The sequence below is a fragment of the Lycium barbarum genome, chromosome 12 (assembly GCF_019175385.1).
Source record: "Lycium barbarum isolate Lr01 chromosome 12, ASM1917538v2, whole genome shotgun sequence".
Taxonomy (NCBI): Eukaryota; Viridiplantae; Streptophyta; class Magnoliopsida; order Solanales; family Solanaceae; genus Lycium; species Lycium barbarum.
In genome coordinates, this window is record NC_083348.1 from 40,376,069 (window position 1) to 40,402,428 (window position 26,360).

Consider the following 26,360-nt stretch of genomic DNA (forward strand, 5'->3'; position numbering starts at 1 on the left):
ACATATCATAACATATCAGATGGCCATATCATGTCGTATCATCAAATATCAGAATGTAGGTACATGGCACAGCATAACTCCAAAACCCATGTACATATCATACCTGCCCCCTCACATCGGGGCACGATGAACAATGCAGAGGAATACGCGTGATAACATATCCTGGCCCGGGCTCAGTGAAAGAAGCATTGAGGCATCCACGAGTGGAGTGGTGAGAAACTAAATGCAATATAAAACATAATACATTTACAAAGACTCGATGGGACATCTAGAATAACAAATCATAATAATGAAATCGGATGATAATCTTAGTGTGTGTATTTCGGATGTCACACTAGGTTACGTAAAAATAATTATTCTGGGATCGTTTCCATGTTCCAAAACAGTTTATAAGACTCGGCGGAACACTTACAACAATTTTCATTTAGTAGTTAGAAGAGTAGTTAAAACGTTTCCTTTAAAGTCATTCGAAAATAAGTCAATACACAATAGGGGAGGAATCGGGGAAAGTGGGCCCGCCTCGGGTCAAATGAGGTTGCGTACACAATTTACGTACGTTACATTTCATGACGTCACTTATGAGAGTTTTAAGGTAGTCGGGTCCTATTTATGCAAGTTCTAGATGTTTAGGCAATACTTCCAACTATTCATAAAATATTTAATTCAATTCTACTGAATGAAAAAGGGGCAAATTTAGGCGCGAATTCTTAAGAGTAGAGTCGTCCCCGAGGCTCGTATCCAAACCTATCACACCTAAGACATGCCAAGAGAAGGAAAGGTAAAGCTTAACATACCTTATTCTCTCCTTACGCCTCTCCAAACTCAATTCCCGTTTCCTCCAAAATCTACAATTGGTCACAATTATCAAATATCAATTACAAGCCTTTAGGAATTCAATCTTAACTCATACTTGTCTACAGAAATTCGGGCAGCATCTCCCCTATACATACATCATCCCCGAGAATTTAACTTGGCCAAAATGTCAACAACAACAACCACAACAACACCAACAACATCAACAATCGAATTAAAACGCATTCTAGCATGAATAATATTCCTTTCTATATAGTGCGACAACTTCTAATCTAACTTCGCACTTCCAATCCAATATCAATGTTTTCATATTCATTGACTACTCAAGATCATTCCAATACAATTCGAAAGCATTTCATATCATTCTACCAAATACTTACAAAACATACCAAAAATTCCACCAAAACCATAATTCATCTGAAACTTCTAATCTTCAACATAAATATTCATAACACATTTTCATCTTCCAATTTCATTAACAATAATCATAATTCGCACCTTAAAAATTTCATTTTCATCATTGCCTAAATCTACCATAAAATCACAAAACTTCCCATAACAACTTACCAACCAATCTTTCATGCCAATATGGACTAGCATCTGTCACGACCCAGCCCCGTGGGCCGCGACTGGTGCCCTATTTGGACACCCAAGCAGACTTACGTGCCAGATCGGCCTATCAAAGGTTTATTCAAACCTAACATACATCACTATAAGCAAATACTGAAAGCAAATATCATCTTAAGCGGTCGCCCGTACGAAAAACATCATATCTAAATCCGATAAATTGGCGGAATAGACATCGCCCAGATATACACACATATACAAACAGATAGGCCGTTTTGGCCATAATAGCAAACGGGGCAGCATTAGGACGCAGATCATAATCACAAACGAACAAACATGACCCATGACCCACATACATGACTACAGGCCTCTACAAAACACAACAGAACATATGACGGGACAGGGCCCCGCCGTACCCAAATAGTCATATAAATACAGAATGTGTATAGCAGAAGATATGTACCAAAAGTATGAGCTCCGAATCAAAAGCAGTAATCCAAGTGGCAGAGTATGTATCCTATACTGGGGGATCACCAAAATGAACGTCCGTACCTGCGGGCATGAAACGCAGCCCCCGAGGAAAGGGGGTCAGTACGAAATATGTACTGAGTATGTAAAGCATGAAATACTGAAGTCAGAATCATAACTGAAGTGAGGAGTACGGACGATGGATACAGAATGAGTATATCAAAATCTGTACAGAAAACATGTATATATATATATATATATATATATATATATATATATATCATGCAAATAAAAACCATGCATAAGGCTCAGGAACGTGGTCGCCACTCCGACGCTGGCGCCACAACACATCATACTCCAGAAAGTTTCAAATCTCCGTATAATCTCCGAACATATCGTATCATCGTGTCACATCACAATATCAGAACATGTCATATATCATATCACATCATAACGCCGTATATAAGCAGAACCCGGCCCTATGGCGAGGCCTCGGGAACCGTAACACATCATACTCCCGAATATAACATAGTGCGCATGATCACAAAACCGGCCCGGGATCCGGCCAACGATATCATAGTCGTAGGCACGAGCGGAGTAGTGCGGAAACCATATGCATATACACAATTAAATTCCAAGACTCGACAAAATAAATACATATATATGTATTGATATCAGAAAGCTCAAAGTAAATATCGAGTCTATCGGAATTAGTATACAAAAGATGCGAGCCTTTAAATTTACAAAACTTCTGAAACACACTTCATAGGTCATTTCCTGAAAATTTAGTATCATTCACATTAAGGGGCTTTCAAGTAACGTTATGGAGCAAATACGGAGCCTTAACATCATATGCACATAATCAGAACATACATATCCAAACTTAGGCCATATCAAATATTTTTCAAACCATGTCGGGAACGTACCGACTAATATTTCAAACATCATAAGTATGTGACAAGTCATATGGGATAGTTCATGGAAATCAAAGACATAGGCCATCCTAGTGGCTCTAAGAGTAGAATTTTCTTTACAACATACATATATGCCATTCATTTATTTTTAGGGGTCATGCCAAAAGGAAGAACGATAAGCTTTACATACCTCGATCGCTCACTACCAAATCTCGATCGCTTGCCAACAAATCCCGACTCAAGTCTCGGGCTCTCCAATATCTACAATAATATTATTATCAATTTCCAAAAAAAAATTAGCTACTAGTACTTAGAATTTTTAATTCTAATTAGTATTTGTCTACCGAAATTTCGGCAGCACCTCCTCTGTAAATTCAACATCCCCGAGAATTAAACTCGGCTAAATTCATCAACAACCATACAAAAAATACCAACAACCAAACCAATAACATCAAAAACCGATTTAAAATGCATTCCAACACTAGTAACCTTCCTTTCAACATAATTCATCGACATTCAATTCAACTACGAATTTTCCAAACCAATATCGACACTTACACATCCATTACCAATTCAAGACCATTCAAGTGCAATTCAAAAAATTTCATACCATTTTACAAAATATACAAAAATCCCACCAAGACTAGAATTCATCCGAAGTCTCCAACCTTCGACACAACATTCACGACACATTTTCCATCTTCCCATTTCATCAACAACAACCACAATTTACACTTTAAAAATTTCCATTTCCATAATTACATAAACTATAATAAAATCACAAAATTTCCTAGAACAACTTAACAACCAATTTTTCATGCCAACTTGAACTAATTTTCCTCCATTTATATCACAAGGCCATCACAACACAATTTAACATAATAAATAAAATTTGATCATTCCTCTCCATCCACCACCATTTTCGGCCACACACACACATACCCATAACACAAAATTCTCATACTTTACATTCACTTCCATATACTACAACATATATATATAATTCTTCCAAGATAAAAAGAGTAAAAATCTTACCTTTTTCCAAATTCCCTCTTTGTAAAAAAAAAAAGTACTCTTTTGCTTCCAACTTTGTATCACATGAAGAGGGTTTCCAACTTAATAGAATTTCAAAGGAGATGAGTTTGAACCAAAGATTTGAGCTCAACAATTTTTTTTTTCTTTTCTCTCTCACGGCCGAATGGCCCCCTTTTGTTTTTTTTTTTGAGCTCTCAAATTTTCTTTCTTGAAAGTTCTACCAAGTTGAAGAACAAATGGTCCCCTTTTCTTTTAATATACATGGATTTTAATTCACTTACGGGCTTGGGCCATGTAGTTGGCCGGCCACCCCTATAATTGTTTGGGCCTTTGTTTCCTTTTTTTTTTCTAGCCCATTTAGTTATGGGCCCTATTTTGTAATTCCCGAAACTAATTTCCGAAATTCCAATTTTTTCCCTTAGCCTTCCTCGATATTTTCACATCAACTTTTCATGGTCAACACACATATATTAAATAGAAATCAAATTATGGCCTTATTTCTTACAAGTCAAAAATTATTTCGAATTTTTCCGAACATGCGAAAATACGGGATATAACATTCTCCTCCCCTTTAGAACATTCGTCCTCGAATGTTAAATTAGCCCTACAGGTCTTATAAATAATTTGGGGGAGGTTCTTTATATGGGCAGGAAATATAAATCATTCATTAATCAACATAACCAAATATGGAATTTTGATTACCTGAAGGCGTAGGAAACAGGTGAGGGTACTTCTTCATCATCTCGTCCTCCGCTTCCCAGGTCATTTCTTCTCTGTTATTATTTCGCCACAAGACCTTGACAGAGGGTACATCTTTGGTGCGTAGTCTCTTCACCTGACGATCCAGAATAGCTACATGTTGTTCTTCGTAGAACAATTCCTCCGTTACCTGAATATCCTCTATGGGGAATACTCTGGAAGGATCACCAATACACTTACGGAGCATTGACACATGAAATACCGGATGTACTGCCTCCAGATCGGATGGTAAGTCTAGCTCGTAGGCAACCTCGCCTATCTTCCGAATAATCTGATAAGGCCCAATATATCGCAGACTGAGCTTTCCTTTTCTGCCAAATCTCATCACACGTTTCATAGGTGACACTTTCAGAAATACCCAGTTACCAACCTGAAACTCTAACGGTCGACGTCGTTTATCTGTATATGATTTCTGTCGACTCTGAGCTGCTAATAACCGTTCCCGAATGAGTTTTACCTTATCGACTGTTCGCTGGATCATATCAGGCCCGATCAACTTGGTTTCACCCACATCGAACTAACCAATCGGAGATCTGCAGTTTCTACCATATAAGGCTTCATACGGTGCCATCTGGCTACTAGAATGATAACTATTATTGTAGGCAAATTCAATAAGCGGCAAATGATCCTCCCAACTACCTCTGAAATCAATAACACAGGCCCGTAGCATATCTTCTAGCGTCTGGATAGTACGCTCGGCCTGTCCGTCAGACTGAGGATGGAATGTTGTACTAAGACTTACCTAAGTCCCTAATCCCTCCTGAAATGACCTTCCGAAATTTGCTGTAAAACTGAGCACCTCTGTCGGTGATAACAGATATAGGAACTCCGTGAAGCCTTACTATCTCTTTAATATACAATCTGGCATAATCCTCAGCCGAATAAGTAGTCTTGACCGGGAGAAAATGGGCTGATTTCGTGAGTCTATCAACAATAACCCAAATAGAATCATACCTGCGTGGAGTGCGCGGTAAACCTGTAATGAAATCCATATTAATTATTTCCCATTTCCAAGCTGGGATTTCTATTTCCTGCAATAACCCGCCGGGCTTTTGATGCTCGATCTTAACTTGCTGGCAATTCGGGCACTGAGCAACGAACTCTGCAATATCTCTCTTCATACCATCCCACCAATATAAGCATCTGAGATCGTGGTACATTTTTGTGGATCCAGGATGAACAGAATACCGAGCATAATGTGCCTCTCCCATAATCTGCCGTCGCAGCCCTGTAACGTCAGGCACACACAACCGGCCACTGTATAGCAATACCCCATCAGGTGATATTTCAAACTGAGTCTTTTCCTTATTAAGGGCCATATCTCTGTACCGCACCAAGATAGGATCCTCGAACTGACGTCGTTTTACCTCTTCCGTAATCGATGATTCGGCAACCTCTCGGACAGAAACCCTAATATCTCCAGAATCGGCCAAACGGACTCCAAGGCTAGCTAACTAATGAATTTCACGAACTAATTCCTTCTTCTCTGGCTGCACGTCGGTCAAACTTCCCATAGATTTGCGGCTAAGTGCATCTGCCACAACATTAGCTTTTCCAGGATGATACAGAATATCGACGTCATAATCTTTCAATAATTCAAGCCATCTTCTTTGCCGCAAATTCAACTCCTTTTGTTTAAAAATGTACTGAAGGCTTTTGTGGTCTGTATAGATATCAACATGGACCCCATATAAATAATGCCGCCATATTTTCAAAGCATGAATCACCGCGGCTAATTCCAGATCATGGGTGGGATAATTTCTCTCGTGCGGTCTGAGCTGCCGGGAAGCATAGGCTATAACTCGACCGTGATGCATTAATACACAACCTATCCCAATACCAGAAGCATCACAATAAATAGCATACCAATCCGATCCCTCTGGAAGAGCTAGAACCGGGGCTGTAATTAATTTTTTCCTTCAGCAACTGGAAGCTGCGTTCATAAACATCGGTCCACTGAAATTTTGCTGCCTTCCGAGTTAACTTTGTTAATGGAGCCGCAATAGAAGAGAAATTCTCCACAAATCTTCTGTAATATCCAGCCAATCCCAGAAAACTGCGTACCTCAGTCGGTGTCATGGACCTAGGCCAATTCTGTACAACCTCGATCTTCTGTGTATCGACCCGAATACCATCTGCTCCAACGATATGTCCTAAGAATGCCACTGAGGTTAACCCGAATTCACATTTGGAGAATTTAGCATATAATTTTTGTTGCCGCAATGTACCAAGTACGGTCCTCAAATGATCTGAATGTTCCTCTGCTGATCGCGAATAAACCAGAATATCATAAATAAACACAATCACAAACATGTCCAGGAACGGCCTGAATACCCGATTCATCAAATCCATAAACACCGCCGGAGCATTAGTTAGCCCAAAAGACATCACTCTTAACTCGTAATGCCCATACCGGGTCCTGAAAGCAGTCTTCGGAATATCTGCCTCCCGTACCCGCACCTGATGATAGCCCGAACGCAAATCTATCTTCAAAAAATATTTAGCGCTCTGCAACTGATCAAATAAATCGTCAATCCGGGGAAGGGGATATTTATTCTTGATAGTCACTTTATTCAGCTGTCTGTAATCAATACACATCCGCTGCGACCCGTCTTTCTTTCTTACAAACAATACCGGCGCTCCCCAGGGAGACGTACTGGGTCTGATGAAGCCTTTTTCTAATAGATCTTTCAGCTGCTCTTTCAACTCTTCCAATTCTGCAGGTGCCATCCTGTAAGGAGGGATAGATATAGGCTGAGTGTCTGGCAACACATCTATCGTGAAATCTATCTCCCGCTCAGGGGGAAGACCTGGAAGATCGTCCGGAAACACATCTGGAAATTCATTAACAACCGGAACTGACTGAAGAGTAGGTGTTTCTGCTTTAGTATCATGCACTCGAACCTAATGATAGATATACCCTTTCTGGATCATCTTCTTAGCCTTGAGGTATGAAATAAACTTACCTCTCGGCGATGCTGTATTTCCTGCCCATTCTATAACCGGTTCCCCTAGAAATTGGAAGCGAACTACCTTATTCCGGCAATCAACATTAGCATAACAGGAGGCTAACCAGTCCATACCCATAATAACATCAAATTCCATCATATCTAATTCAACCAAATCAGCTTTAGTGCAACGGCCACATATAATTACAGAACAATCTCTATATACCTGCCTCGCTATAATAGAATCCCCAACCGGCGTAGCTACCTCGAATGGTTCTATAGGTTCAGGTGTTATCCCAATTTTGTTAGCGACTAGGGGAGAAATATATGATAAAGTATACCCTGGATTAATCAATGCATATACAGCTCGAGAGAAAACCAATAATGTACCTGTAACAACATTTGGCGACGCCTCCTGATCCTATCGGCTAGCCAATGCATATATGTGGTTTGAAGGACCGCTAGAATCAGAAACTCTGCCACGGCCACTACCGCGGCCCGCCGGTGCTGGAATACCCTGCCCCGCAGGGCGCATAGCTGAAGGAGTAGAAGACGAACCAGCAGCTGATCTCGTCGGCTGAGCTGCACCACCAGAACCACCGGCCAACGGACAGTCTCTCATAATATGGCCCTGGCGGCCGCAAGAAAAACAGGCACCTGTAGCTTTATAGCACTCTCCTGGGTGCGACCTCCCACAATAAGAACACCGGGGTAGGGTGGCCTAGACTGACTAGGGCCTCTGCTCGTTTGAGAACCTGAAGCTCTGGAACTCTGGCCTGCTCCAGAATACCCTGTACTGCCAAACTGTCTACTCGTAGACTGTGTACTCCGGCCTGACGGAGGAGGATATCTACTAGACCGCTGCTGCTGAGGCTGCCCGCCTCGAGACTCTCCAGAATACCCAGCTGACCTGGCCTGCTTGGGCGGCCTCCTGTCACGATCTCTACCCGACTGGTCCTCTCGATGTCGGTCCTCCATCCCTTGCGCATAAGCCTGTAACCGGGCAATGTCCATACCCGTCTGTGATGCCATCGCCATACAGCTGTCAATCAAATAGCAATCCAATCCTATCACGTACCAGTGTATCCGATCCGGCATCTCAGCTACTATGGCAGGTGCATATCTAGCCAGAGAATCAAACTCCAAGTTGTACTCTCGGACACTCCTGCCTCTCTGCCGCAGCTGCAGAAATCTATCAACTCTCGCCCGCCGCAACTCTGGGGGCAAAAAGTGGCTGAGAAAGGCGGCTACAAACTCATCCCATACGGCCGGTGGAGCATCCTCACCTCTGGACAGCTCCCATGACTCGTACCAATTGATCGCAACATCTCGCAATCTGTGTGAAGCTAACTCGACAGACTTAGTCTCAGAAGCCCTGACCAGTCTCAACGAGCGCTGCATCTGTCGGATGAAATCCTGGGGGTCCTCATCGGGCTTTGACCCATAAAACTCTGGGGGACCACAAGTCAAGAAATCCCGAACCCTCAGACTGTCACGTCTTTCCATATCATCACCTCCTAGCCCGCGTCTGCGAGCCTGACCTGCTACTAGTGTCGTCAATAACCGCACGGCCTCTCTCATCGCCCTGTCCTCCACCCCTGGCTGAGGAGATGGAGGCTCGGGCGCTAGAGTCTCTGGGGCTGATGGTGGAGTTGCTCCAGGCTCCTCTGATGATGATGGCATAGCGGAGCCCGCTGACTGCGACGCAGTATCAGATGTAGCCTGAGTACGAGTCCGAGTAGCTCTCCATGCCTTGCTGGTCTCTCCTGCCACTTCTTTGCCCTTCTGGGCAGCCGTCGCCTTCTTTGGAGGCATCACTGAAAAAAAAAATATAACAGCCGGTCAGAAAAGAGTCATCTTAACAGCACGACTCTATCGCACGATCTAAGATCCAAAGAAAGGTAACACCCTAAATGTCCTGTAGCCTCTTGTGTATAGATGTGGTGCACAACACACCGATAAACAAGACTCTACTAGACACGGCCTGTAGACATTCCGAGGACAAACCGCTCTGATACCACTTCTGTCACGACCCAGCCCCGTGGGCCGCGAGTGGTGCCCTATTTGGACACCCAAGCAGACTTACGTGCCAGATCGACTTATCAAAGGTTTATTCAAACCTAACATACATCACTATAAGCAAATACTGAAAGCAAATATCATCTTAAGTGGTCGCCCGTACGAAAAACATCATATCCAAATCCGATAAATTGGCGGAATAGACATCGCCCAAATATACACACATATACAAACAGATAGGCCGTTTTGGCCACAATAGCAAACGGGGCCGCATTAGGACGCATATCATAATCACAAACGAACAAACATGACCCATGACCCACATACATGACTACAGGCCTCTACAAAACATAACAGAACATATGACGGGACAGGGCCCCGCCGTACCCAAATAGTCATATAAATACAGAATGTGCATAGCAGAAGATATGTACCAAAAGTATGAGCTCCGAATCAAAAGGAGTAATCCAAGTGGCAGAGTATGTATCCTATACTGGGGATCACCAAAATGAACGTCCGTACCTGCGGGCATGAAACACAGCCCCCGAGGAAAGGGGGTCAGTACGAAATATGTACTGAGTATGTAAAGCATGAAATACTGAAGTCAAAATCATAATTGAAGTGAGGAGTACGGACGATGGATACAGAATGAGTATATCAAAATCTGTACAAAAAACATGTATATATATATATATATATATATATATATATATATATATATATATAAAAACCATGCATAAGGCTCAGGAACGTGGTCGCCACTCCGACGCTGGCGCCACAACACATCATACTCCAGAAAGTTTCAAATCTCCGTACAATCTCCGAACATATCGTATCATCGTATCACATCACAATATCAGAACATGTCATATATCATATCACATCATAACGCCGTATATAAGCGGAACCCGACCATATGGCGAGGCCTCGGGAACCGTAACACATCATACTCCCGAATATAACATAGTGCGCACGATCACAAAACCGGCCTGGGATCCGGCCAACGATATCATAGTCGTAGGCATGAGCGGAGTAGTGCGGAAACCATATGCATATACAAAATTAAATTCCAAGACTCGACAAAATAAATACATATATATGTATTGATATCAGAAAGCTCAAAGTAAATATCGAGTCTATCGGAATTAGTATACAAAAGATGCGAGCCTTTAAATATACAAAACTTCCGAAACACACTTCATAGGTCATTTCCTGAAAATTTAGTATCATTTACATTAAGGGGCTTTCAAGTAACGTTATGGAGCAAATACGGAGCCTTAACATCATATGCACATAATCAGAACATACATATCCAAACTTAGGCCATATCAAATATTTTTCAAACCATGTCCGGAACGTACCGACTAATATTTCAAACATCATAAGTATGTGACAAGTCATATGGGATAGTTCATGGAAATCAAAGACATAGGTCATCCTAGTGGCTCTAAGAGTAGAATTTTCTTTAGAACATACATATATGCCATTCATTTATTTTTAGGGGTCATGCCAAAAGGAAGAACGATAAGCTTTACATACCTCGATCGCTCACTACCAAATCGCGATCGCTTGCCAACAAATCCCGGCTCAAGTCTCGGGCTCTCCAATATCTACAATAATATTATTATCAATTTCCAAAAAAAATTTAGCTACTAGTACTTAGAATTTTTAATTCTAATTAGTATTTGTCTACTGAAATTTCGGCAGCACCTCCCCTGTAAATTCAACATCCCCGAGAATTAAACTCGGCTAAATTCATCAACAACCATACCAACAATACCAACAACCAAACCAATAACATCAAAAACCAATTTAAAATGCATTCCAACACTAGTAACCTTCCTTTCAACATAATTCATCGACATTCAATTCAACTACGAATTTTTCAAACCAATATCGACACTTACACATCCATTACCAATTCAAGACCATTCAAGTGCAATTCAAAAGAATTTCATACCATTTTACAAAATATACAAAAATCCCACCAAGACTAGAATTCATCCGAAGTCTCCAACCTTCGACACAACATTCACCACACATTTTCCATCTTCCCATTTCATCAACAACAACCACAATTTACACTTTAAAAATTTCCATTTCCATAATTACATAAACTATAATAAAATCACAAAATTTCCTAGAACAACTTAACAACCAATTTTTCATACCAACTTGAACTAATGTTCCTCCATTTATATCACAAGGCCATCACAACACAATTTAACATAATAAATAAAATTTGATCATTCCTCTCAATCCACCACCATTTTCGGCCACACACACACACATACCCATAACACAAAATTCTCATACTTTACATTCACTTCCATATACTACAACATATATATAAAATTCTTCCAAGATAAAAAGAGTAAAATTCTTACCTTTTTCCAAATTCCCTGTTTGTAAAAAAAAAAAGTACTCTTTTGCTTCCAACTTTGTATCACATTAAAGTGGGTTTCCAACTTAATAGAATTTCAAAGGAGATGAGTTTGAACCAAAGATTTGAGCTCAACAATTTTTTTTTTCTTTTCTCCCTCACGGCCGAATGGCCCCCTTTTTTTTTGAGCTCTCAAATTTTCTTTCTTGAAAGTTCTACCAAGTTGAAGAACAAATGGTCCCCTTTTCTTTTAATATAATAATTCACATTTAGAACCCCATTTCCATAATTACATAAAAATTATATTAGAATCACATAAGTTCCTATAATCATTTTCAACAATTTTTCATGCCATCTTAAACCATTTTCTTCCATTTCCAACACAAAGCTTCAACAACACAATTAACATAACAAATAAATATTTTAATAATCCCTCTTCACCAACACTATTTTCGGCCACACATACACATACCCATAACACACAATTTTCACACTTTACATTCCTTTCCACATTCTACAACACATATATATATTTCTTCCAAGATAAAAGGAGCAAAATCTTACCTTTTTCTTCCTAGCTTCTTCACTTGACCAAGGTATTAAATCGACGAAACAAGCGGCCTATCTTCCAAAAAAACTACACCACGTTGTAGAGGGTCCTTGAATTAGTAGGAATACCACAAGAAACAATTTTTGAAACAATATTTCAAAGGGCTAAATTCCCATGGTCATGGCCGAAAGTTGGGGTGGCCTTTATTTTCTACAAGTTTCTTGATTTTTCCACAAGTTAAAGATGACTTAGTCATCTTTTAATACTACAAATTACACCCCCCACATGGGCTTTGGCCCATTAAGGAGTCGGCCACCCTTGGCCCAAGCTGTCTTGGAGAGCTCCATTGTTCCGGAGCCTAGACTTTTGGTACAGATCTTTTAATGTATATATATGTTTATACAGGGGTACGGCGGGGCCTTGTCCCATCATATTTCACTATTGATACTCTTAGAGGTCTGTAGACATATGTGTGGGTGGTGTATAAGTTTTGTTCAGCTGTGTCTATATGATGTGCTATATATATGTTCATCTGTAGTGGCAGCCTTATCGACCTGCGTATGGTATTGATATGTAGTGGTAGCCTTGTCGACTTGCGTATCATATTGACATGTAGTGGCAGCCTTGTCGGCTTGCGTATCATATTATGTTTTGATTAGTCATGACTCCTCAGGAGACAAGTTATCGGGATATACATATATGACGACGTTACGAACCTTTGGAGTTCTTTTGCATATTTCCATATTGTTCTTAGGTCCAGTTTGACTATATCTAACAGGTATGCATACGAGTGTCTAGCTCAGGCACTAATCATGGCCCACGGGGCTGGGTCGTGAAAAAAGTGGTATCAGAGCAGTTCATCCTCGGAGTGTCTACAGACCGTGTCTAGTAGAGTCATGTTTATCGGTGTGTTGTGCACCACATCTATAAAAAGGAAGCTACAGGATATTTAGGATGTTACTTTTTCTTCTTACTCTAGATCGTGCGATAGAGCCAAGAGATAGGAAATGATATCCCTTATATACTGACCTTTTATTTCAGCAGGAGAATGGTGTCCACAAGAGAAGGTAAATAATGCTACTGGGAGTTACAGAGGTAAGATATTTCATCGAGGTTATGTTATCAGAAATTGTATATACAGAATGGCAAACTGGCCATCATCAAGGTAAGTTATTGAAGTATAGTAAGAAAATGGATTGAATGTATATATATTGTTGATAAGTTCAGTTATAGGGTGTGAACAGAAGAAGCAGAATGAATCAGTAAAAAGATAAGTAAGCAGGGTACATGTCAGATACGGTATGACTGTTGCAAGAATGATTAAAACCTGCAGTTAAAGATTGAAAGGGAAAGTATATAGGAAAGTGTAACAGGTACAGTTCGAGTTGGACATATGAGGTAAGTTCATCATTTTCATACTGTTATTGATATGGGGAGCCCTATGAGGCTATAATATGATATAATATATACATATATATGTTGGCCCTGTGAGGCATTGTTGGAATTTCCTGCGTGCAGGTTTTGGGATAGTAAGAAATACAGAGGAAACTCTGCCAAAGTTTTCCTAGAAATAAAAAGAGAATGAGATATAAGTTCATAAAAAGTCTTGAAAGGTCATGTCCCCAGTAATGATAAGATTTGACTAAGTTGCAAGTGCGTCTGACTTCGAGAAATAAAGTTAATGATTGAATTGATAGTAATAGTAATCATGAGGTCGATGTCGATATGGTAAATTTATTAGGTTGGATTAAAGTTTTAAGAGATATCCTCTATGTCATCCGTAAGAGGTATCATTCTTATTTGGGAAATTTTATTTCGAAGAAGCAAATATGAGCAGCAAGTTTGGAATTCATTTGAACGGACCAGAATACTTTCCAGTCACATTTTACCTTAGAAAAAGCTCATGTTGAAGAGGAAAAACGTCTAGCAATTAAGTTTCACTTTTATTTGAAGAGTACAAAGCATACAACAAGTAGTTTATGAACTAAATAGTTCATTCATGATCCAAGAACAAATCTGAAGGTAAACTATGTGAATCAAGCATTAGAAGTCTCGTGGTGCTGGTCGGATTCTAGTTCTTCTTCTTGTGGTGGTTTTGGAGGAGGATTCATGGTGACGTAATCTTGGAGTTGGAGCGTTCTTGTGTTATTGAGGTAACATTTCATCATATCTTTATGTCCTTGAGTTTATTAGTTCTTAATCAACTAATTGGAGGTGGAATTTATAGAAGGAAAACTCAAACTTGTGGGCTGTCTTAGATCTTGTGTTCCTTGTGTTGTTGATGAAGTGCTAGGATAATTTGGAAGGGCTTGTGACACTAAGGGATGATTTAGAAAAAGGTGGCAAATCTTAACTGAACGTTTTACTGAAGTAGCAAGTGAACGGATAAGTAGGGATAAATTACGATGAGTTTATAGTTAGAAGAAGTAATAGTATGATTGAGACAAGAGTACAGAGGAAGAAGAATTGTGACGTATATGAATGTATTGATAAGACAGCTTGTGAGGTATTAAGGATAAGATTGACCAAAAAGGGTAAAAGGTTAAGAAGTGTTACGCTATAGGATTGATTACGAACAGGATGTAATGTGAATAACATAAGGGTTGCGATGAAAATGAGTAAAGCCTAGCGAGGAAGTGACTAAAAGATATGACATGATCTATGTGATTAAAGTATAAGGGCGAGCTATATAACGAATAAGAATGACTTATAAAGTTTTATACGGAAAGTTCAGAAGAAAGATTATGTGATAACGAAAATGATAGCGAGTACAAGAAAAGAAGGAGTAATTGAAAGAAGGAAATAAGAAAGCGAGATAACAGTGTAGTAACGGGTTATGACACGTATAGCCGAGAACACGAGTAATGTAAGTGACGGAATTATGAAAGACCAAACTACAGAAAGATGAGCAACGAGGTAGAATGAGTGCCAGAAAATGACTGGGATGATAAGAACAAATAGGGATGAACATAATACGTTTTGAAAATGAGAAAGGGATTATGCAGGAGTAGTGTTTTCTGTGGGGTACAGAGGTAGCATGAGATTCTTCGTGTACAGGATAAAAGATGGACATAGACTGGGGAAATGGTAAGGGAATATTAAAGGAAGCACCCAAGATAGACGTAATTAACTGAGTACGAGTATAAAATAAAAGGGAAATATATAGCCACAAACTTAAAGATATAGTTATAAGTAAGTAATTGTATTGTTGTAGTTGATGGACTATGGTGTATTCGTGTTGAATTAGTTATATTGCTATGAAATTATTACCGCAGGGGTTAATCAAGGTGACGATCATGACAAAGGATTTATAACAATAGTGCAAGAAAAGTCTAAGATAAAGGAATTATCAAGTTGGAAACAATAAAGTCGACACCAAGGATAAGGCTTGAAATTGACTATAAGAAAAGGATGAGAGTAGAAACACTTGGTCTAAGCTAAGCTCATATGACCACAGTACTTCTATACCCTGGGGAAATCTGCGATGGACTATGATAGACGGGCATTGTAACACAAAGATTGAAGTCCAAGAGCGGTGTCCAGTAGGTCATGTACCCTGTACATTTTCATGACTAGCTTCATGACTGGATGGTTCAGAGGGGTATACGAATTAAGCGATTAAGGAAGGTGGCTATTGCTAGTAAAGGGTTCTAAGCTTTACGAGGAGAGGAAAGAGTCCACTACCATTTAACGACTTGGGGTACAATAACTATTCAGGAGGAGCATAAAATCATGGAACAGTATGGAGTGGAAGGAAATGTATCGAGGGACCTGGAAAAGCTACCTGTATAGTGTGCTTTCTGATTATGTATAGGTTGGGATAAAGACAATGTTACAAGAAAACTGTTAACACTTATCATCAGGATATAAGTGTTACCTAATTGAGAATTTGGAACGGTTACAAGTGCTAAATAATTATTGATTGGAGTGAGTGGAATGTGGCCATGGATGAGTTTCTATATGGGATACATTACTCGAGTACAGATGGTCAGATGAGATTTTGTACTATATATAGAAAGGGTCTCGTCGCTTCATGATTTTATTAAGGTTTCGTACGTGGATAATCAAAGTTATAAATTATAAAGAAAGGACATGGATATGGTACAGTATACCAAGTGAATTGGAAAAGAGTCAGATGAATTTGAGATTGAAAATGGGGACATAGAGCAGAATATAAATAGATAATGATATAAGTACACCCTAAAGGGGGGAAGCGGGTGAGAGAAATACAGGTGTAAGATGGAAACAATTGACGCTGCAATATATTTGACATGGATGCTTAAACTTCAAGTGAGATCCCTTGCTGAAACAAGTTAGTAAGATTTGAAGGCTAGCAATAAACGGATAGCAATCAGGATGGTATTTCAGACAAGACCGAGGATCATTTGCAAAGACCTTGTATGATATGACATTAGGAAGTGGGTGAATGGTAAAAAGAAAGAGTATGACAAGAGGATGGTAACGAGTAACTTAAGAGATATTATAAAGGATAGCAATACTATACTAGGTTAGAGGCTAAAATTTTGCAATAGAGTTGGGCGCTAATGATATTGCGACTTATAAGTGACAAGGGAAAGGGATAGAAAATCTCCTATAGAGGTATATGAGAAAATCAAAGGGGTGAATAAAGGAAGGGAAAGCAGTATAACAAGATAGGCTACGAACGAGTTTTAGCATGGATGTGTTATGTAAAGCATAATGAACCAGGAAAAGAAAAGACCATGACTAAGATTGGATATATTCTATACGAGTTGTACAACAATAGTTTCGCAACCTATGAATATTTGTATACTAAGGATGAGACCAAGTGAGTACTTGATACGAAGAGTAAGGATTCAGTAATAACAATGCGGTTGTGATGGATTGGATACATTAAGGGAAGGCGTAAGATGATTTGAGCTAGACTACCGAGATGGGATTAGTACTGAGGGCGAATAGGACATGGCCATTATGGAGCCTGAATACCGATTGAAAGGTACAAGAGGAGAATGCAAGGTAAAGCATAAATACTAGCGAAACGACGCTAAGGTATTTCTCGGGCTAATTTGAACACCTTCGTATATTCTTTTAAAGATTGCAACATAATGTGTGACAGAAAAACTAAGAGAAAAATCTGAGTAAAGAAGCAATAGAAGAGTTTGAATAAAAAATAAGGAAACGACACGAGATAATATGCCTAAAGTGTTACAAGTTGGGTTAAGGGAAATTATGAAATGGTTTAAGCGAGACAACCAGAACGAGCTGGTTAAGACAGTGAATTTATATGTCAGATCAAAAATTCTTTCAGAATTATACCAGTTAATGATAGTCAGATCGCAGAGCAGCTGTGTAAAGTTATTATATGAGGAAAATCCCGCGCTAGTTGATAGCCAACTCTATGGATTGAGATTAAGAGCTAAAAAGTAGAGTGACAGTTAAAGTCTTCTAAAGAAATCGAGGATTGATACATGAGACCGAAGATTTCAGAATATGGACTGTACAGTAGAGCAATGTAAGGTTATTGAAGTAAAATAATGCTACACCAAGGGAAATTGCGTTTTACTCGTAGAATCTGCGAAGGGTCTACAGGTTACCAGAGGCATGAAATACTCCAGGGATAGTAAAGTCTAACAAATCGACGAGGGACGTCTGCGCGTTATAAAATCATATCTAAAGATTAAGAGGTAAGATGAAGTGAACGATACATCTTAAGGGAGTAACTATAGAAGAAGGAAGAGTCGAGTTATGACTAAGTGCACCAGGGAAAGAGTAAGATTTCAGCAGAAGAGCTCGCAATACAACTGCCAACCAACTGCGAAATAAGGAGGAGAGTAAAGACAACGACGTGGAAGTACTACTTCGAGAAGCAACAGAAAGAGGAAATATTACGGGAATGGTTACTTAGCGATCTGGAATGCGTTATAATAAATTGAAGGGAATCGACCAACGATAGAGGCATGTGAAGGGCATAATTCAATAAAAGAACATTTAAGGATGTATTGGGAGTGCAGGGCTAGTTTAACATTCGAGGACGAATGTTCCAAAGGGGGGAAGAATGTTATATCCCATATTTTTGTACGTTGGATTATTCGTAAGCTAATCGACATAAATTCAAGGACTTTTAACCCCGAATTTTTAATATGGCACGATTTGCTTGTAGAATTCAATTAGTGTGGAAATATTTAGGGATTAATTAACCATGATTAGATTATTAAGTGGGGATTTTTTATTAATTAAGTCAATTAGACCATTAAGCGGGCCCCACCAGATTTAGTTATTAAAAAAAAAGCATGGGCATGTTAGTGGGACACTTGCCCTATGGATGGGCTTCCCATAAATAGAAAATGTGATGACTAATATTATGTTCTTCTCCACAAGGTTATCACAAATTAAGCTAGAACTTGAGCAACCATGGCTGCCACTGCTCACGGCCAGCCATGGATATAAAAAATAAAAAAAATTCTCTAGATTAAATCTCCAAGGTGATTTAAACGTTCAAGTGGGCAGCAACACAAGGTGTAGAATCGAGGAAGAGGAAATAGTGCAATTGGTGCAAGTGAGTGTAGAATCTGCTCCAATTAAATTAAGGTAAGACCTTCTCTTTTTATGGTATAATTGGATTAGATGACACTGTAATTGAGAGATTAATTCTCATTAAGTAGGATTGAATGCAAGAAATTATATACGTTAACATTAAGGTTCCGTTTGGACCGTGTTAGTGTTGTTGTTATTGTTGTCATTGATTACATAATGAAAATGGAGGAATTTGATATTTTAAGTGGAAGTTGATTTTTTTTAAGGGCTGTTTGGGACGTGTTGTTGTTGGTGTTGAATTGGAGGACTAAGTGTAATTAAGATTATGTGTTGGGTTATGGTAATTGTTGAACTATTATAAAGTCATTTCGATGAAGTATAGTGGTTGTGGATTATTAGGAGTAACTTGAATATGTCGTAGCCGTTATGTTAGCGATTATTGAATGTTGTAATGCGTGGGCTGATTGGAATGTTATGTGGGCTGTTCGGAGTATTCATGAATCATGTCTTAGCTAGTCTCAATATAGTATTTGAACGTGTGGTTGTTGATGTTGACTTGGTCGTTTTATAGTTGGCTTGAAAGAAAGGGAAGTGAACAATATAGGGGAAGTGCCGCCCAATTGTTTAGAAATAAGCTACTAATGTTGAAGTACGTTTTATACCTTTCTGTAGCTTAACCATAGTTCTTTACGTCTTAATATAGGTTGATACGTATTGTATCATGGATAAGCGTTAAAGGTATGTAAAGCTAACCCTTCTTTCTTTTTGGCATGATTTATATGAAACGAACAAACGACGAACATATGAGCTCCTGAAGTTCCATTTATATGAAACGAACAAACGACGAATATATGAGCTTCTTAGAGATACTAGGATGATTAATGTTCTTGATTTCCATAAGCTGTTTCATATTGTCTCGATACATGTCTATGATTCCTGAAGTTCCATTTGACACAATTCATAATGATGTTCGAGAGATACTTGACATGACTGTCTCCGTTGATATTCAAGTGTTAGTTCATTCTATCTAGTCTATCGAGTCTCAGATGATGATTTGATTTGCATATGGTTACTCACTACTCTGCTCGTGCATGCTGTTATTATATCTTTCATCGAGTCCCGGGCCGGGTATATTTTCGTGCACAGTTTCACTGCATTGTTCACCGAGTCCCTCACTAGAGGGCCGGGTACGGTATATATATATATATATATATATATATATATATATATATATATATATATATGATGATATGATGATGTGATGATATGATGATGTGATTATGGCGCCAAGGAAGGCATGTGATGACTTTATTCACCGAGTCCCATAATGGGCCGGGTATGATATATGATATTGATATGCATGATTTAAATTTCATAAGGCAAGTGTATTGGTATTTTGAATGTCATACTTGTCTCTTGTGATCCCTATTTCAGTCATGATCCTCTTTATTGTATTTCATGCTTTATATACTCAGTACATATCTCGTACTATCCCTCTTTCTCCGGGGGGGCTGCGTTTCATGCCCGCAGGTACAGATACTCGATTTGGTGATCCTCCAGCTTAGGATTTCCACTCAGCTGTCTTGGAGAGCTCCATTGTTCCGGAGCCTAGACTTTTGGTACAAATCTTTTGATGTATATATATATGTTTATACAGGGGTACGACGAGGCCTTGTCATGTCATATTTCACTATTGATACTCTTAGAGGTCTGTAGACATATGTGTGGGTTGTGTATAAGTTTTGTTCAGTTGTGTCTATAGGATGTGCTATGGATATGTTCATCTGTAGTGGCAGCCTTATCGACCTGCGTATGGTATTGATATGTAGTGGCAGCCTTGTCGACCTGCGTATCATATTGACATGTAGTGGCAGCCTTGTCGGCTTGCGTATCATATTATGTTTTGATTAGTCATGACTCCTCAGGAGACACGTTATCGAGATATACATATATGACGACGTTACAAACCTTTGGAGTTCTTTTGCATATTTCCATATTGTTCGTAGGTCCAGTTTGACTATATCTAACAGGTATGCATACGACTGTCCAGCTCAGGCACTAATCATGGCCCACGAGGTTGGGTCGTGAAAAAAGTGGTATTAGAGCAGTTCATCCTCGGAGTGTCTACAGACCATGTCTAGTAGAGTCATGTTTATCGGTGTGTTGTGCACCACATCTATAAACAGGAAGCTACAGGATATTTAGGATGTTACTTTTTCTTCTTACTCTAGATCGTGCGATAGAGCCAAGAGATAGGAAATGATATCCCTTATATACTGACCTTTTATTTCAGCAGGAGAATGGTGTCCACAAGAGAAGGTAAATAATGCTACTGGGAGTTATAGAGGTAAGATATTTCATCGAGGTTATGTTATCCGAAATTGTATATACAGAATGGCAAACTGGCCATCATCAAGGTAAGTTATTGAAGTATAGTAAGAAAATGGATTGAATGTATATATATTGTTGATAAGTTCAGTTATAGGGTGTGAACAGAAGAAGTTGAACGAATCAGTAAAAAGATAAGTAAGCAGGGTACATGTCAGATACGGTATGAATGTTACAAGTATGATTAAAACCTGCAGTTAAAGATTGAAAGGGAAAGTAAATAGGAAAGTGTAACAGGTACAGTTCGAGTTGGACATACGAGGTAAGTTCATCATTTTCAAACTGATATTGATATAGGGAGCCCTATGCGGCTATAATATGATATAATATATACATATATATGTTGGCCCTGTGAGGCATTGTTGGTATTTCCTGCGTGCAGGTTTTGGGATAGTAAGAAATATAGAGGAAACGCTGCCAAACTTTTCCTAGAAATAAAAAGAGAATGAGATATAAGTTCGTAAAAAGTCTTGAAAGGTCATGTCAACAGTAATGATAAGATTTGACTAAGTTGAAAGTGCGTCTGACTTCGAGAAATAAAGTTAACGATTGAATTGATAGTAATAGTAATCATGAGGTCGATGTCGATATGGTAAATTTATCAGGTTGGATTAAAGTTTTAAGAGATACCCTCCATGTCATCCGTAAGAGGTATCATTCTTATTTGGGAAATTTTATTTCGAAGAAGCAAATATGAGCAGCAAGTTTGGAATTCATTTGAACGGACCAGAATACTTTCCAGCCACATTTTACCTTAGAAAAAGCTCATGTTGAAGAGCAAAAACGTCTAGCAATTAAGTTTCACTTTTATTTGAAGAGTACAAAGCATACAACAAGTAGTTTATGAACTAAATAGTTCATTCATGACCCAAGAACAAATCTGAAGGTAAACTCTGTGAATCAAGCATTAGAAGTCTCGTGGTGCTTGTTGGATTCTAGTTCTTCTTCTTGTGGTGGTTTTGGAGGAGGCTTCATGGTGACGTAATCTTGGAGTTGGAGCGTTCTTGTGTTATTGAGGTAACATTTCATCATATCTTTATGTCCTTGAGTTTATTAGTTCTTAATCAAGTAATTGGAGATGGAATTTGTAGAAGGAAAACTCAAACTTGTGGGCTGTCTTAGATCATGTGTTCCATGTGTTGTTGATGAAGTTCTAGGATAATTTGGAAGGGCTTGTGACACTAAGGGATGATTTAGAAAAAGGTGGCAAATCTTAACAGAACGTTTTATTGAAGTATCAAGTGAAAGGATAAGTAGGGATAAATTACGACGAGCTTATAGTTAGAAGAAGTAATAGTATGATTGAGACAAGAGTACAGAGGAAGAAGAATTGTGACGAATATGAATGTATTGATAAGACAACTTGTGAGGTATTAAGGATAAGATTGACCAAAAAGGGTAAAAGGTTAAGAAGTGTTACGCTATTGGATTGATTACGAACAGGATGTAATGTGAATAACATAAGGGTTGCGATGAAAATGAGTAAACCCTAGCGAGGAAGTGACTAAAAGATATGGCGTGATCTATGTGATTAAAGTATAAGGGTGAGCTATAGAACGAATAAGAAAGACTTATAAAGTTTTATACGAAAAGTTCAGAACAAAGATTATGTGATAACGAAAATGATAGCGAGTACAAGAAAAGAAGGAGTAATTGAAAGAAGGAAATAAGAAAGCGATATAACAGTGTAGTAACGGGTTATGACACGTATAGCCGAGAACACGAGTAATGTAAGTGACGGAATTATGAAAGACCAAACTACAGAAAGATGAGCAACGAGGTAGAATGAGTGCCAGAAAATGACTGGGATGATAAGAACAATTAGGGATGAACAGGATACGTTTTGAAAATGAGAAAGGGATTATGCAGGAGTAGTGTTTTCTGAGGGGTACAGAGGTAGCATGAGATTCTTCGTGTACAAGATAAAAAATGGACATAGACTGGGGAAATGGTTAGGGAATATTAAAGGAAACACCCAAGATAGACGTAATTAACTGAGTACGAGTATAAAATACAAGGGAAATATATAGCCACAAACTTAAAGGTATAGTTATAACTAAGTAATTGTATTGTTGTAGTTGATGGACTATGGTGTATTCGTGTTGAATTAGTTATATTGCTATGAAATTATTACCGCAGGGGTTAATCAAGGTGACGATCATGACAAAGGATTTATAACAATAGTGCAAGAAAAGTCTAAGATAAAGGAATTATCAAGTTGGAAACAATAAAGTCGACGCCAAGGATAAGGCTTGAAATTGACTATAAGAAAAGGATGAGAGTAGAAACACTTGGTCTAAGGTAAGATCATATGACCACAGTACTTCTATACCCTGGGGCAATCTGCGATGGACTATGATATACGGGCATTGTAACACAAAGATTGAAGTCCAAGAGCGGTGTCCAGGAGGTCATGTACCTTGTACATTTTCATGACTACCTTCACGACTGGATGGTTCAGAGAGGTATACGAATTAAGCGATTAAGGAAGGTGGCTATTGCTAGTAAAAGGTTCTAAGCTTTACGAGGAGAGGAAAGAGTCCACTACCATTTAATGACTTGGGGTACAATAACTATTCAGGAGGAGCATAAAATCATGGAACAGTATGGAGTGGAAGGAAATGTATCGAGGGACCTGGAAAAGCTACCTGTATAGTGTGCTTTCCAATTATGTGTAGGTCAGGATAAAGACAATGTTACAAGAAAACTGTTGACACTTATCATCAGGATATAAGTGTTACCTAATTGAGAATTTGGAACGATTACAAGTGCTAAATAATTATTGATTGGAGTGAGTGGAATGTGGCCTTGGATGAGTTGCAATATGGGTTACATTACTCGAGTACAGATGGTCAGATGAGATTTTGTACTATATATAGAAAGGGTCTCGTCGCTTCATGATTTTTTTAAGGTTTCGTACGTGGATAATAAAACTTATAAATTATAAAGAAAGGACATGGATATGGTACAGTATACCAAGTGAATTGGAAAAGAGTCAGATGAATTTGAGATTGAAAATGGGGATATAAAGCAGAATATAAATAGATAATGATATAAGTACACCCTAAAGGGGGGAAGCGGGTGAGAGAAATGCAGGTGTAAGATGGAAACAATTGACGCTGCAATATATTTGACATGGATGCTTAAACTTCAAGTGAGATCCCTTGCTGAAACAAATTAGTAAGATTTGAAGGCCAGCAATAAACGGATAGCAATCAGGATGGTATTTGAGATAAGACCGAGGATCATTTGTAAAGGCCTTGTATGATATGAAATTAGGAAGTGGGTGAATGGTAAAAAGAAAGAGTATGACAAAAGGATGGTAACGAGTAACTTAAGAGATATTAGAAAGGATAGCAATACTATACTAGATTAGAGGCTAAGATTTGGCAATAGAGTTGGGCGCTAATGATATTGCGACTTATAAGTAACAACGGAAAGGGATAGAAAATCTTCTATAGAGGTATATGAGAAATCAAAGGGGTGAATAGAGGAAGGGAAAGGAGTATAACAAGATAGGCTACGAACGCGTTTTAACATGAGTTATGTAAAGCATAATGAACCAGGAGAAGAAAAGACCATGACTAAGATTGAATATATTCTATACAAGTTGTACAAGAATAGGTTGAGACACTTCGGGCAGTAATAACAATGCGGTTGTGATGGTTTGGATACATTAAGGGAAGGCGTAAGATGATTTGAGCTAGATTACCGAGATGGGATTAGTACTGAGGGCGAATAGGACAAGGCCATTGTGGAGCCCTGATACCGATTGAAAGGTACAAGAAGAGAATGCAAGGTAAAGCATAAAGACTAGCGAAACGACGCTAAGGTATATCTCGGGCTAATTTGAGCACCTTCGTATATTCTTGTAAAGATTGCAACATAATGTGTGACAGAAAAACTAAGAGAAAAATCTGAGTAAAGAAGCAATAGAAGAGTTTGAATTAAAAATAAGGAAACGACACGAGATAATATGCCTAAAGTGTTACAAGTTGGGTTAAGGGAAATTATGAAATGGTTTAAGCGAGACAACCAAAACGAGTTGGTTAAGACAGTGAATTTATATGTCAGATCAAAAATTCTTTCAGAATTATACCAGTTAATGATAGTCAGGTCACAGAGCAACTGTGTAAAGTTATTATATGAGGAAAATCTCGCACTACTTGATAGCCAACTCTACGGATTGAGATTAAGAGCTAAAAAGTAGAGTGACAGTTAAAGTTTTCTAAAGAAGTTGAGGAGTGATACATGAGGCCGAAGATTTCAGAATATGGACTGTATAGTAGAGCAATGTAAGGTTATTGAAGTAAAATAATGCTACACCAAGGGAAATTTCGTTTTACTCGTAGAATCTGCGAAGGGTCTACAGGTTACCAGAGGCATGAAATACTCCAGGGATAGTAAAGTCTAACAAATCGACGAGGGACATCTGCGCGTTATAAAATCTTATTTAAAGATTAAGAGGTAAGATGAAGTGAATGATACATCTTAAGGGAGTAACTATAGAAGAAGGAAGAGTCGAGTTATGACTAAGTGCACCAGGGAAAGAGTAAGATTTCAGCAGAAGAGCTCGCAATACAACTGCCAACCAACTGTGAAATAAGGAGGAGAGTAAAGACAACGACGTGGAAGTACTACTTTGAGAAGCAACAGAAAGAGGAAATATTACGAGAATGGTTACTTAGAGATCTGGAATGCGTTACAATAAATTGAAGGGAATCGACCAACGAAAGAGGCATGTGAAGGGCATAATTCAATAAAAGAACATTTAAGGATGTATTGGGAGTGCAGGGCTAGTTTAACATTCGAGGAAGAATGTTCCAAAGGGGGGAAGGATGTTATGTCCCGTATTTTTGTACATTGGATTATTCGTAAGCTAATCGACATAAATTCAAGGAATTTTAACCCCGAATTTTTAATACGGCACGATTTGCTTGTAGAATTCAATTAGTGTGGAAATATTTAGGGATTAATTAATCATGATTAGATTATTAAGTGGG